The following is a 9,349-nucleotide window of genomic DNA, read 5'->3' on the forward strand; positions in this document are numbered from 1 at the left end:
CAAAGAGTGTCTGGCTGCAGCTCAGGAATGTTAGTCCTACGGAGGGAAAGGGGAGAGGAAATTGATCCCAATCAGATGTGATTTGTTTTACAAGCTTAAAATCTGATACAACCTAATCTGTTTCAGAGTGTCCTTGTGTTGTGATAGAGGGAAGAATGAAAATATTTTCATTTCCTTTGCCTTCATGCGCAGAGCAAAAGAACCCATTAAAGGCGGTGCAGGAATAATAAAATGTCACCTTAACAGCGCGTTAGATATGTGTTTGTTAAGTCCGGGAAGATGCATAAAACTCATGCGCGGAGTCGAAAATATGAATTTTATTTGTTCAGAGGTGTTAAAAACGCGGCCGTTTGGATCTCGCCTCTGTGGCGTTTGCATGTCCTCCCTGGCGCGGGTTTACTCCGAGCGCTCGGATTTCCTTCAACCTCGGCAGCCAAGTAGGCTTGGCATGTCCAGGACTCTAAATTTCCCAGTGGTGTCAATAGTTGTGATGTATAAGTGTGTGTGTGTGTAACCCTGCAATGGACCCTGCCTTATGTCCATACTCCCGCCAGCTTATTCTCCAGCCTCCCGTGACCCTGACCACGAAAAGACAGTAAAAAATAATGGATGGGTGTAATAAACATCTGAGAAGCTAATATGTATCGACCACAATTGATAGAGGACAGATTAAATCTGTGGAGAATGGCACGAACCTGAAGTTTGACATTTTGTCTTCGGAAAGCGGCAGCTGGTTCAAATAGTAATACAAAGCTTGTGAAACAGCGGCGGCATAGACAGTGCGCTTCCCCGGAGCTGTGGGGAGAAGGCAGAGCAAGACAAAAGGTGCCTTCTAATCCAAAACAGGAAGCATACAGTGGCGATTCACTGTGACACCGTGATTGATATGAGTGAGTGGTGTATTTACCAAGCCTGACAGGACGGGAGAAAGAGAGCGTTTTCTCCCCATCCGCATGCTTATCTCCCGCTATAAATCATTGCCAATAGGATGGGTAAATCTGGACGAGCCGACGCTGTGTGGTTCAGGCTAAGGCAATTCCACGCCGACCTTTGCATTCGCCGTTGGTCGCCGGTGCTAAATGCCCTCTGCGACCTTCCCCGACCTTGGCCCATCCATATTTAATCGCAACAATTCCTGATGGTTCCTCAGATGACCTGCACAAATGGAGACGGGGAAACACACAATTACGCACACACACACCGACCTAGTATAGGCTCTCCTAGAAGCCATTACTGTTTTGCCAAAGTTAATTCGTTTTTGTATATGGTGAGGATTGTGATCATGAGCAGTTGGTATCATTTTGTGAGTCTCCAGTGATAAATATGTCCAATACTAAGAAGGTTTCATGAAAAAGCCCCTCTTTGATTCTCATTAGTCTTTGTCTTTATAGCCAACGTCAGCCTCCCTGATTCCATTACCGCTTGCCCGCCGGCACTCCATGATGTTCTGTGTTTTCTAACCTTTGACTCTGACCAGCGCTTTAAAGGTTCTGCTCTTTGCCCTCTACCATTTGACCTGTCTGAAGTATACCTTTATAATTGCCCCTGTCGCTATCAAACGCACATATGAGAGGGTGATGGGGCGGGGGCCCAGTCTGTCCAGTAACCTTTTGGCCCCTCGGCCATCCATTCTGCTCAGAGGGAGCACCGGGTGCCTCCACCCCCTACCCAGAATCCCATACTGTATAGTCTGCATGTCGGCGTTATTGATGGAGCCCTGGAAATATTTTATTGGTCAGTCATGACCTTTGGCTGGGGCAATGCAAACACTAACCCCCCTAAAGCCTTCCATCGACATGGCTATATATGATCAGATGGCTAATAGAGGAATAGATTTAGAATGGCTAAAGACAGATATTTGGCTTTCTGGCACTGTGGTGTCAGCATTTCCTATTTCAGCTATGAATTTATGGGATCAATCGACAAGACACATATTAAATGAAATGTTTATGTAAACCGTTTAATGTTGACACAGTGAGCGTTGAAACACGTGCAAAAGTCCATAAAAGACAAACGTCATTTCCATATACCCTCTATAACCATATTGTGTGACTTTTTAATACCCTGTATACAACATGTAATGTGCAAGTTACTGAAACAAACTCCCGCCTTGAAACGTTGCATCAGTCTCTTCCCCTATCCCCTCATCTCCTCCTTTAACTCCTTGTAAGTCTCTCCATCACACGTATTGCTTGCACTGAAGCGCACGCAATTAAGATAAGCCCAACCACAGCTGGACAATTACCTGCCAACTAACCTTTTCTGGAGGCACTTAAGATTGTAAGGACCCCTGAGGATAAATGTGCCCTGAGTGGAACAAGCTCTTCAACAGACTAGAGACAGGGAGAAAGAGGGGAGGGGAGAGAGGATGAAAAGTGAGAAGAGAGAGAGAGAGAGAGAGAGAGAGAGAAATAGATGTGGAAAAAAAAGACAGTATCAAGGTGAGATTACCTAATCCTCCGTCTGAGAGCTGTATTTGAGAGGTCTGGCGGTGTCAAACACAAGGGGACTTTGAGGAGGTTTTGCCCTGGAGAGGTTTGCTGAGCAGGGGGATCAACCGGACGACCAGGTGACCGCTCCTCTGACTCCGGCACAACCTCAGCCCGTGGCTTTGTAAACACTCCTCAATTGATTGCAGGGAGCTGATGAGATCCCCCTGCTGCCGGGGTCATTATGGTGTGCACTGGCTCTATTTCTCTCCTTCCAAACCCCTCGCCATGTGATGTATTCTAATGGATATGACAAAGTACATACTCTCAGTTAGTCGCCTATGAAGAAGGCAAACGCGTTCCCAACACATTATTCGACAAAAACAAGAATAGATCGTTTGTATACATCGACATTTTTCTTTCAATTTTCCCGGTATTTTCATCTTTATGTTTTCCCATTTGTCGCGCGGGCCAAAGTGACCGGGGCTCCGGCGGGCTAAGTTTCACCACCATGTGATATCCGAGACCCAAAAAACCTGCAGGGCAGCCACAGCAAATCAACAATGGATTAATGGATCTGGCCCTGCTCATAAATCTCTATGGGGTTGGACAGCGATCGTGGATAGTTAGCCTGAAGTGCTGTGCTTAATGTTACAGGCATGTCGGGGTGAGCCGTGTTTCCTCTCGTCCACAACACTGACAGGGTACTTAAGACATTGCCACATCTCGGCATCTGCGTTGGGGTCTGGAAAGTCTCGTAAAAAAAACCTTGCTCGGTTCTGATCCGTTCGGGCGAACGTGCTAATATATAAACCCCCCGCGCGACAGACAACTATTGTCTGTCAGCAGAGTAGGTTGAGGCACTTTAATAAAGGGTAAAACAAAGATGTGTGGAGCAGACATGCCCTAATTCAACTGTGTCAGTGCAGCCCTTCACCGTGGCCTGGTGTAGCCGTTGCCTTGCTATAGATCACGGCGGTTAACAGTTCGCTGTTCCTGCAGGTGTGTAGGGAATGGCCGTAAAGGCTTCCATTACTGGAGAGAATGGCTCAGCTCCCGTAGCCCCTCCAGACAGCGCTGTCATTAGCCATCCATTGTGAGGCCTGAGAGGGAGCCGTAAGCGCGGCAGACTTATGGCTTTGTTAGAATGAGTGGATGGTCTCCTTCGGCCGAGCGGGGGGAGAGAGACGGAGAGAGACGGGGAGAGAGAGAGAGAGAGAGAGAGAGAGAGAGAGAGAGAGAGAGAGAGGCAGTGGTATGGGAGGATGTAGAGATAGAGTGATCAAGATGGAGGGCGCGGACAAAATCGAGCACCCGCCTCTCCTCCTTTCCTGATGTGCTCGTGAGTACTCGGGGGCGGGGGGTCTGGGGGTACGATGGGAGGCGGTTGGGTGGGGTGCGGATGCGGGTGCGGGTGGGGGGGGGTTATTTGGTGCTATTTTTACAAGAAACGGGTTGATTTGTCTTAGGCCATTACCGTCTATTACAGCTGCGAGTCTTGGGGAAAAGGTGGGAAGCGGCAGACGCTGGCATTCTGCCTAAAGAGAAATCAATGAAACAAATTAATCCTTCGCAGGCTGTGGTGACACAGTAATCCATCATTCAGGGGGCGCTTTTACACACAGAATCAGTGAGCGAGGCAAAAGCGGGGGGAGAGGGGGTGATGGACTGGGGGGTGGGGCTGGTGGGGAAAAGACCCTGGGGGACAGGGGTGGGTGGGGATGGGAGGTGGTGGTGGGTGGGGGGGTGGGGGGTGGGTGGAGGTGGGGGGTTAGACATCCACTATCCGGTAACAGTGGCAGAGAGCCGTGTGGCTCCGAGGCCTCCCTCCTCGTCTCCGCCTCGCGCCTCCTCCCTTCAATGGCGGCCGGTGGTAGCTGCAATAGGTAACCCTTCCCCACCGGTTTAAACCAGACGTACAGACCTGCTGGTCATCAACGCCCGGAAAAAGCCAAGGTAAAAAAATAAAAAATAAATAAAAAGTCTGTCAGAGGTTCGGGAAAAAGATGATGGAGAGATTGAGGGAATAAGCGCCGCAGCGGGGGGCGCCCACTGAAAACGGAGAGATTTCCGTCTCCCTCTCCCTCCGCAGCCTCAACCATGTGGCGTTTGCATTGTTCCCATTCCGGCGCAGAGCCGCGCGCATTGTCCCGGTGATGACACATCCTGTTGCGGTGCAGATCTCCATGGCGATGCCCTCTAGATGCGTCAGGAGGTCGGATGTCGCATGTGGGGGGGGGGACGTCGCTCGCCCTGTCGATTGGCAGGGGGCGACCACGACACACCGTGCGACCATTCAAAGTTTTAAGGCCGTGTTTACGCTCCCGGCGGCACCATGCTGGTGCGCCAGCGCGTGGCCAGTCAGAAACCTCAAATCTGTGCATGTGATTGAGTCATGTGATCGGCTACTGGGCGAGGAATTTGCTCTTATCCAATGAAAGACATGTATAGAGCAGCTAATCCCTCTGATGAATCCCATAACAGCAGGCAACAAAAGGATCACAATTCATATGTGGATAAAGAAAACAAACACACACACGCACACACACAGGGGACTGATTGCTTTTTTTTATTATTATCATTATTCTTAATAACAACGCTGCAGTGTTCCACTTATTGTCTGTGATGTGACATCATTATACAAGGAAGTTCGAGCTCGCCATCCAGCCGGTGTTACCATTTCAGCCTCTTCCTCTGTAGCTTCTCATCTACGCCGGCCGTATGGTATTTTTTTTTAACTGCAACGTCTATTACCTTAAATTCTTGTGAAACTGGGTTCAATCTTTGAAAAAAAAACACGGGAAATGACGCACAAATGCGACAGCCAGAAGCCTTATTTGCCGTGTCATTTTAATGGCGGGTGCCACTTACCTTAACCAGCCTCGCAAAAAGAGGGGCGCCGATAGCCCCCTATTTCCCTTAAAGACACAGGTGGTAGCATTCTTTGCAGCAGCTCGGATGAAAATCAGAGGAATTCATAGATGGGGGAAGGCCGAAAGGAGGGGTCGAGCGAGAGAGAGAGAGAGAGAGAGAGAGAGAGAGAGAGAGAGAGAGAGGGCAGGGCTTCAGTGGACTAAAGGAAAGGGAAGAGGGAGAGGGATGCAGGTAATAAGTGAACGAGTGGACAAATGTGGGGCTCTCGCCACTGAGTGGGTTCGGGGTGAGTCAGCCTGCACGAGGAATCCGGCCGGAATTGCTGCAGCCAGCCTGTGTGGGGAGGGAGAAGAGAAAAAAAAAAACCCACAATATAACATTTCTCTCCCTTGACGTCCACGACAATCGCTCCACGTCAGTGCACTCGGAAAAGTAAAGGAATCGCAGTAACGCAAAACTTGTTGTGCCGCCGCTCTGTACAGGCAATTTGTTTTCCTTGTCGTTTGCAAACAAAACCGGTGTAAAGGGATAGAGGGTAAGCTCAACTGATGTCAACCCCTAATTTGAAGCACGTGCACTTTTCTGTCGTTATTTGTTTATTATTTATTTTTGGGGGATTTTCTTCCGGGCCGCGATGATATGCTAAGACATGTTTGTGCATAATGAGGACTTTCTGTGGGTCAGTGGAAAGAGCAACGCCAAGCGGAGTGGAGGGATGAGACAAGGAAGGATAAGAGGAGGAGGAGGAGATTATTGTGGAATGTTTGCAGGTCTACCCCGAGAACTCCTCCGCCGTCTCATTTGTCAGGGGCTTGACCGCCCCCCCACTCCCCCGGCCAGCACCGAGGTCAGAGGTCAAAGAGGAACATCTGAGGTAAAAAAAACAAAAAAAAAAACAACAACAACAACAACAACAACAACAAACCGGGCGATCGCACCGCACTCCCCCGCTCCGGACGGACGGTAGGGACGCATGTGGGGAGGAGCTGTCTCGGCAGGAACGGCGCTAACTTCCTCACTTTCCCTCGCGACGTCGCAACACATACTCAGTTGGCATTTACTCGCACCGGGACGGAAGCCTGCATACTGTACACACTTGTGTGTGTGTGTGTGTGTGTGTGTGTGTGTGTGTGTGTGTATGAACGCAGGTGCACACACACACACACACACACACACACACACACACACACACACACACACACACAAACGCGAAAGGTTCAATCTGTTTTAGCAATGCGGGGGGAAAGGAGCGATGAGAAGACTAGTTTCCCCCAGAAGACCAGTTAGGCCCTTTTTTTTTTTGTTTTTTTTGTTGTGTGTTTGGAGGGGGAATCAAAGGGAGGAGATAATGAGTGCGTAAAGAGGCTTTTGGGGAAACTAGGCCAAAGGTCAAAAGACTGGTGCTTGCCAGCGTAGCGGTAATGGATAGGATAGGAGCTTCTCCCCAGCAAAAACACAAACTGCAGCGATGCATTCACGGGCGGGAATAAACCATCCGCGCACAAATTCGGAGGTGGCGTCGCGTTTGTATTGCTTCTCCGCCCTCCACAAGTGTCCACAGCCGGAGGTTTCTTACTTGTTCCGCACAAAATGTAATATATACAGTTAGGGAGCTCGTTACCGGCAGACACATACTGTACAACGCGCGCAGCAACTTCGACGCTTCTGTTTCCGTCATTTGAAAGTCACGCGCGTTGCGGTGCGTGCAGTACGCGCTGCTGCTCCTCTTTACTGCGGCGTTATTCTTTCTGCTGCTCTCATCCAAAAAATAACATTGCACCCTGAGATAAATCACATCCACATCCCCCCACGTCACAGTCTGGTCACCACGACACCGTGATCTGCTTTGTTCCGTGCAACTGTCTTCCTGGGGGTCGGAGGTGGGGGTGGGCGGGGGGCGAGGTGGGGGTGGGGGTGGAGGAGAAGGGGGGGACGGTGTGTCAAAAACAGAAACTCGGTCGAATGAAAAGACAAAACCTGAGGTGTCAGGTTTAGATGTTTCTGGGAAGATAAACCAGCTACCACTGCCGGCCCCCGGTATGAATCATTATCTTTTGGCAACACGTTACATCATTGATTGTGCCCAAAAATGACCGACCAAAGCCACTCAACTGACACTGGAAATCATATTTTTTGCGGCAGTTCCCGCTTTTCAGCCGCGTGAAGTGCAACTTACGTGAGGAGCCGCGTTGAGTCACACTCTTCTGCGCCCCCTGTTAGGAAAGAACTAGTTCATTAATGATGAAAATACATCCTTCCTTCCTCTCTCTCTCTCTCTCTCTCCGTCTCCCTCGAACGCCGTAAAGAGCTGACACACAGGAGAAGTTGATTATCATTTTTCTTTTTTTTTTCCTTTCATACACGTGTCTCTTTGGCCTCACAGGTGGTCGGAATAATGAACCCCCCGAATTTCACCTTGAGGGGGGGGTCCCAATCTGCCTCTGGCGAACACCGAAGGGCAGGAGGGCGACATTCATATCGTTTTATTTTGGACTGAAAGACACTTCCATATACAAACATATACCAGCCGACAAATGAAATACATACAATAATACTGGAGAGTGTATTAGGGATGTGTGTGTTTGTGTGTGTGTGTGTGTGTGTGTGCGTGCGTGTGTGCGTGCGTGCGTGCGTGCGTGCGTGCGTGCGCGTGTGCGTGTGTGTGTGTGTGTGTGTGTGTGTGTGGAATGTGGTGGGCATGTGGAAATGACAGGCATGTTAACAGACACGTGAAATAATTAGAATTGGCCTGGGCTTCTCTTTTTACTTTGGGCATCATTTCTATTATTATTTTTGTCCTGCTTTCATACTGGATGTTACACACAAGGAATCCTATTTTTGGACACATTTGGAAAACTTTCAAGCATATTAGAATTTACAGATACATAAAAATAATGTACTATTATTGTAATAACACTCATTTAAATAAAATTAAATGTAAACAATACATTTATTGAGCAACATCATATTGGGAACGCTGCTCGTCAGTGAGACAAGATATATATTCCTGTAGGTTATATTTATATATTACTGGAATAAACAATATCCCCTGTCCTCTAATCTGGACGCTGTATGTCCGCCTCTGTGTTTTGCGTCGTACTCAACATGGCGGCCAGGCTGGGTTTCATTTGTAATTAAGCCCCCGCAGTGTGTTGGTTTTTTAAAAAAGCCCTAATTGAAGAGTTGAGGTGACGCCACTCATTTAGCTGCTTATAAAGATGAACAGTGACGGGGGAATTTATTATAACGCCGGGCTGTCATCGTGCTCTCATTTTCTTTTCTTCTGACTCCCATTTGAAACTCCCAGAGAAAAGAAGAGAAGAATCACGACCACCCCCACGCCCCCGCCACCCTCCCCCCTGTCCTTCCTCGCTCCCTGATAATCGCAATACTTCTTTAAATTGTTTTCCCTCCCCTCTCCTCCTAATCTCGGCCCTTTGTCGTGGCACTGTTCTACAGTGTGTTTGTCGGATAATATGACGATAGGATGAAAGTTAATCCGCGTGCGGAGTTTCAAAAGCTCCTCTATCCTTGTTGAATTTCTCAAGAATTCCACCTTTGCCCCCTGGTTTCCCTGAAATAAATTACTTTAAAGGGTGAAATGCCTCTACGCACCCCGAATGGGAGCCGGTGTTTTGCCTTGACTTCTAAACGGCGCGGGTGAAACAGATATAAACTTCTTTAACTTTGGTCAGACTCCATCTTATTTTATTAATAAGAGGCTACAGATACATGTATATATATTTTTTTTCTTTTCTTTTTTAACATGACATTTAGCCAAGCGGCAAAGACGTCTGTTCATTTGTTTGCCATCGTATGAAATACAACATTTTGACCAAAGGCAGGGTTTTCTTAAAGTTACCGCGTATAGTACAGCGTTTAAGGCTACTGGGGTGTGTTTCACCTTCAGATTCAGATCTCTGATGAGCACGTAATTGTTGTCAACTCACATCTATGGCAACACTGGCTGTCCCCCCGTACGACACATCTATTGTTGTTTTTGTTTTTTTTGTTTGCGGACGACCAAATTACAGTGTTTGCACCTT

General features: G+C 48.3%; 1 long non-coding RNA gene across 1 annotated transcript in view; it reads right to left on the reverse strand.

Moving 5' to 3' along the window:
• Nucleotides 1–4,983: 4,983 nt before the first annotated feature.
• The window catches only part of LOC307232947, a 7,701-nt gene continuing 3,335 nt past the window's right edge, over nucleotides 4,984–9,349 (reverse strand). Inside the window, exons 2-4 of the long non-coding RNA XR_013844254.1 lie at nucleotides 7,480–7,516; nucleotides 5,301–5,636; nucleotides 4,984–5,211 (exon numbers count right to left, since the gene is read on the reverse strand). This is a non-coding gene — a long non-coding RNA (uncharacterized lncRNA). The remainder of the gene's footprint in view (nucleotides 5,212–5,300; nucleotides 5,637–7,479; nucleotides 7,517–9,349) is intronic.

This window comes from Zeus faber, assembly GCF_960531495.2.
Source record: "Zeus faber genome assembly, chromosome: 7".
Lineage (NCBI taxonomy): Eukaryota > Metazoa > Chordata > Actinopteri > Zeiformes > Zeidae > Zeus > Zeus faber.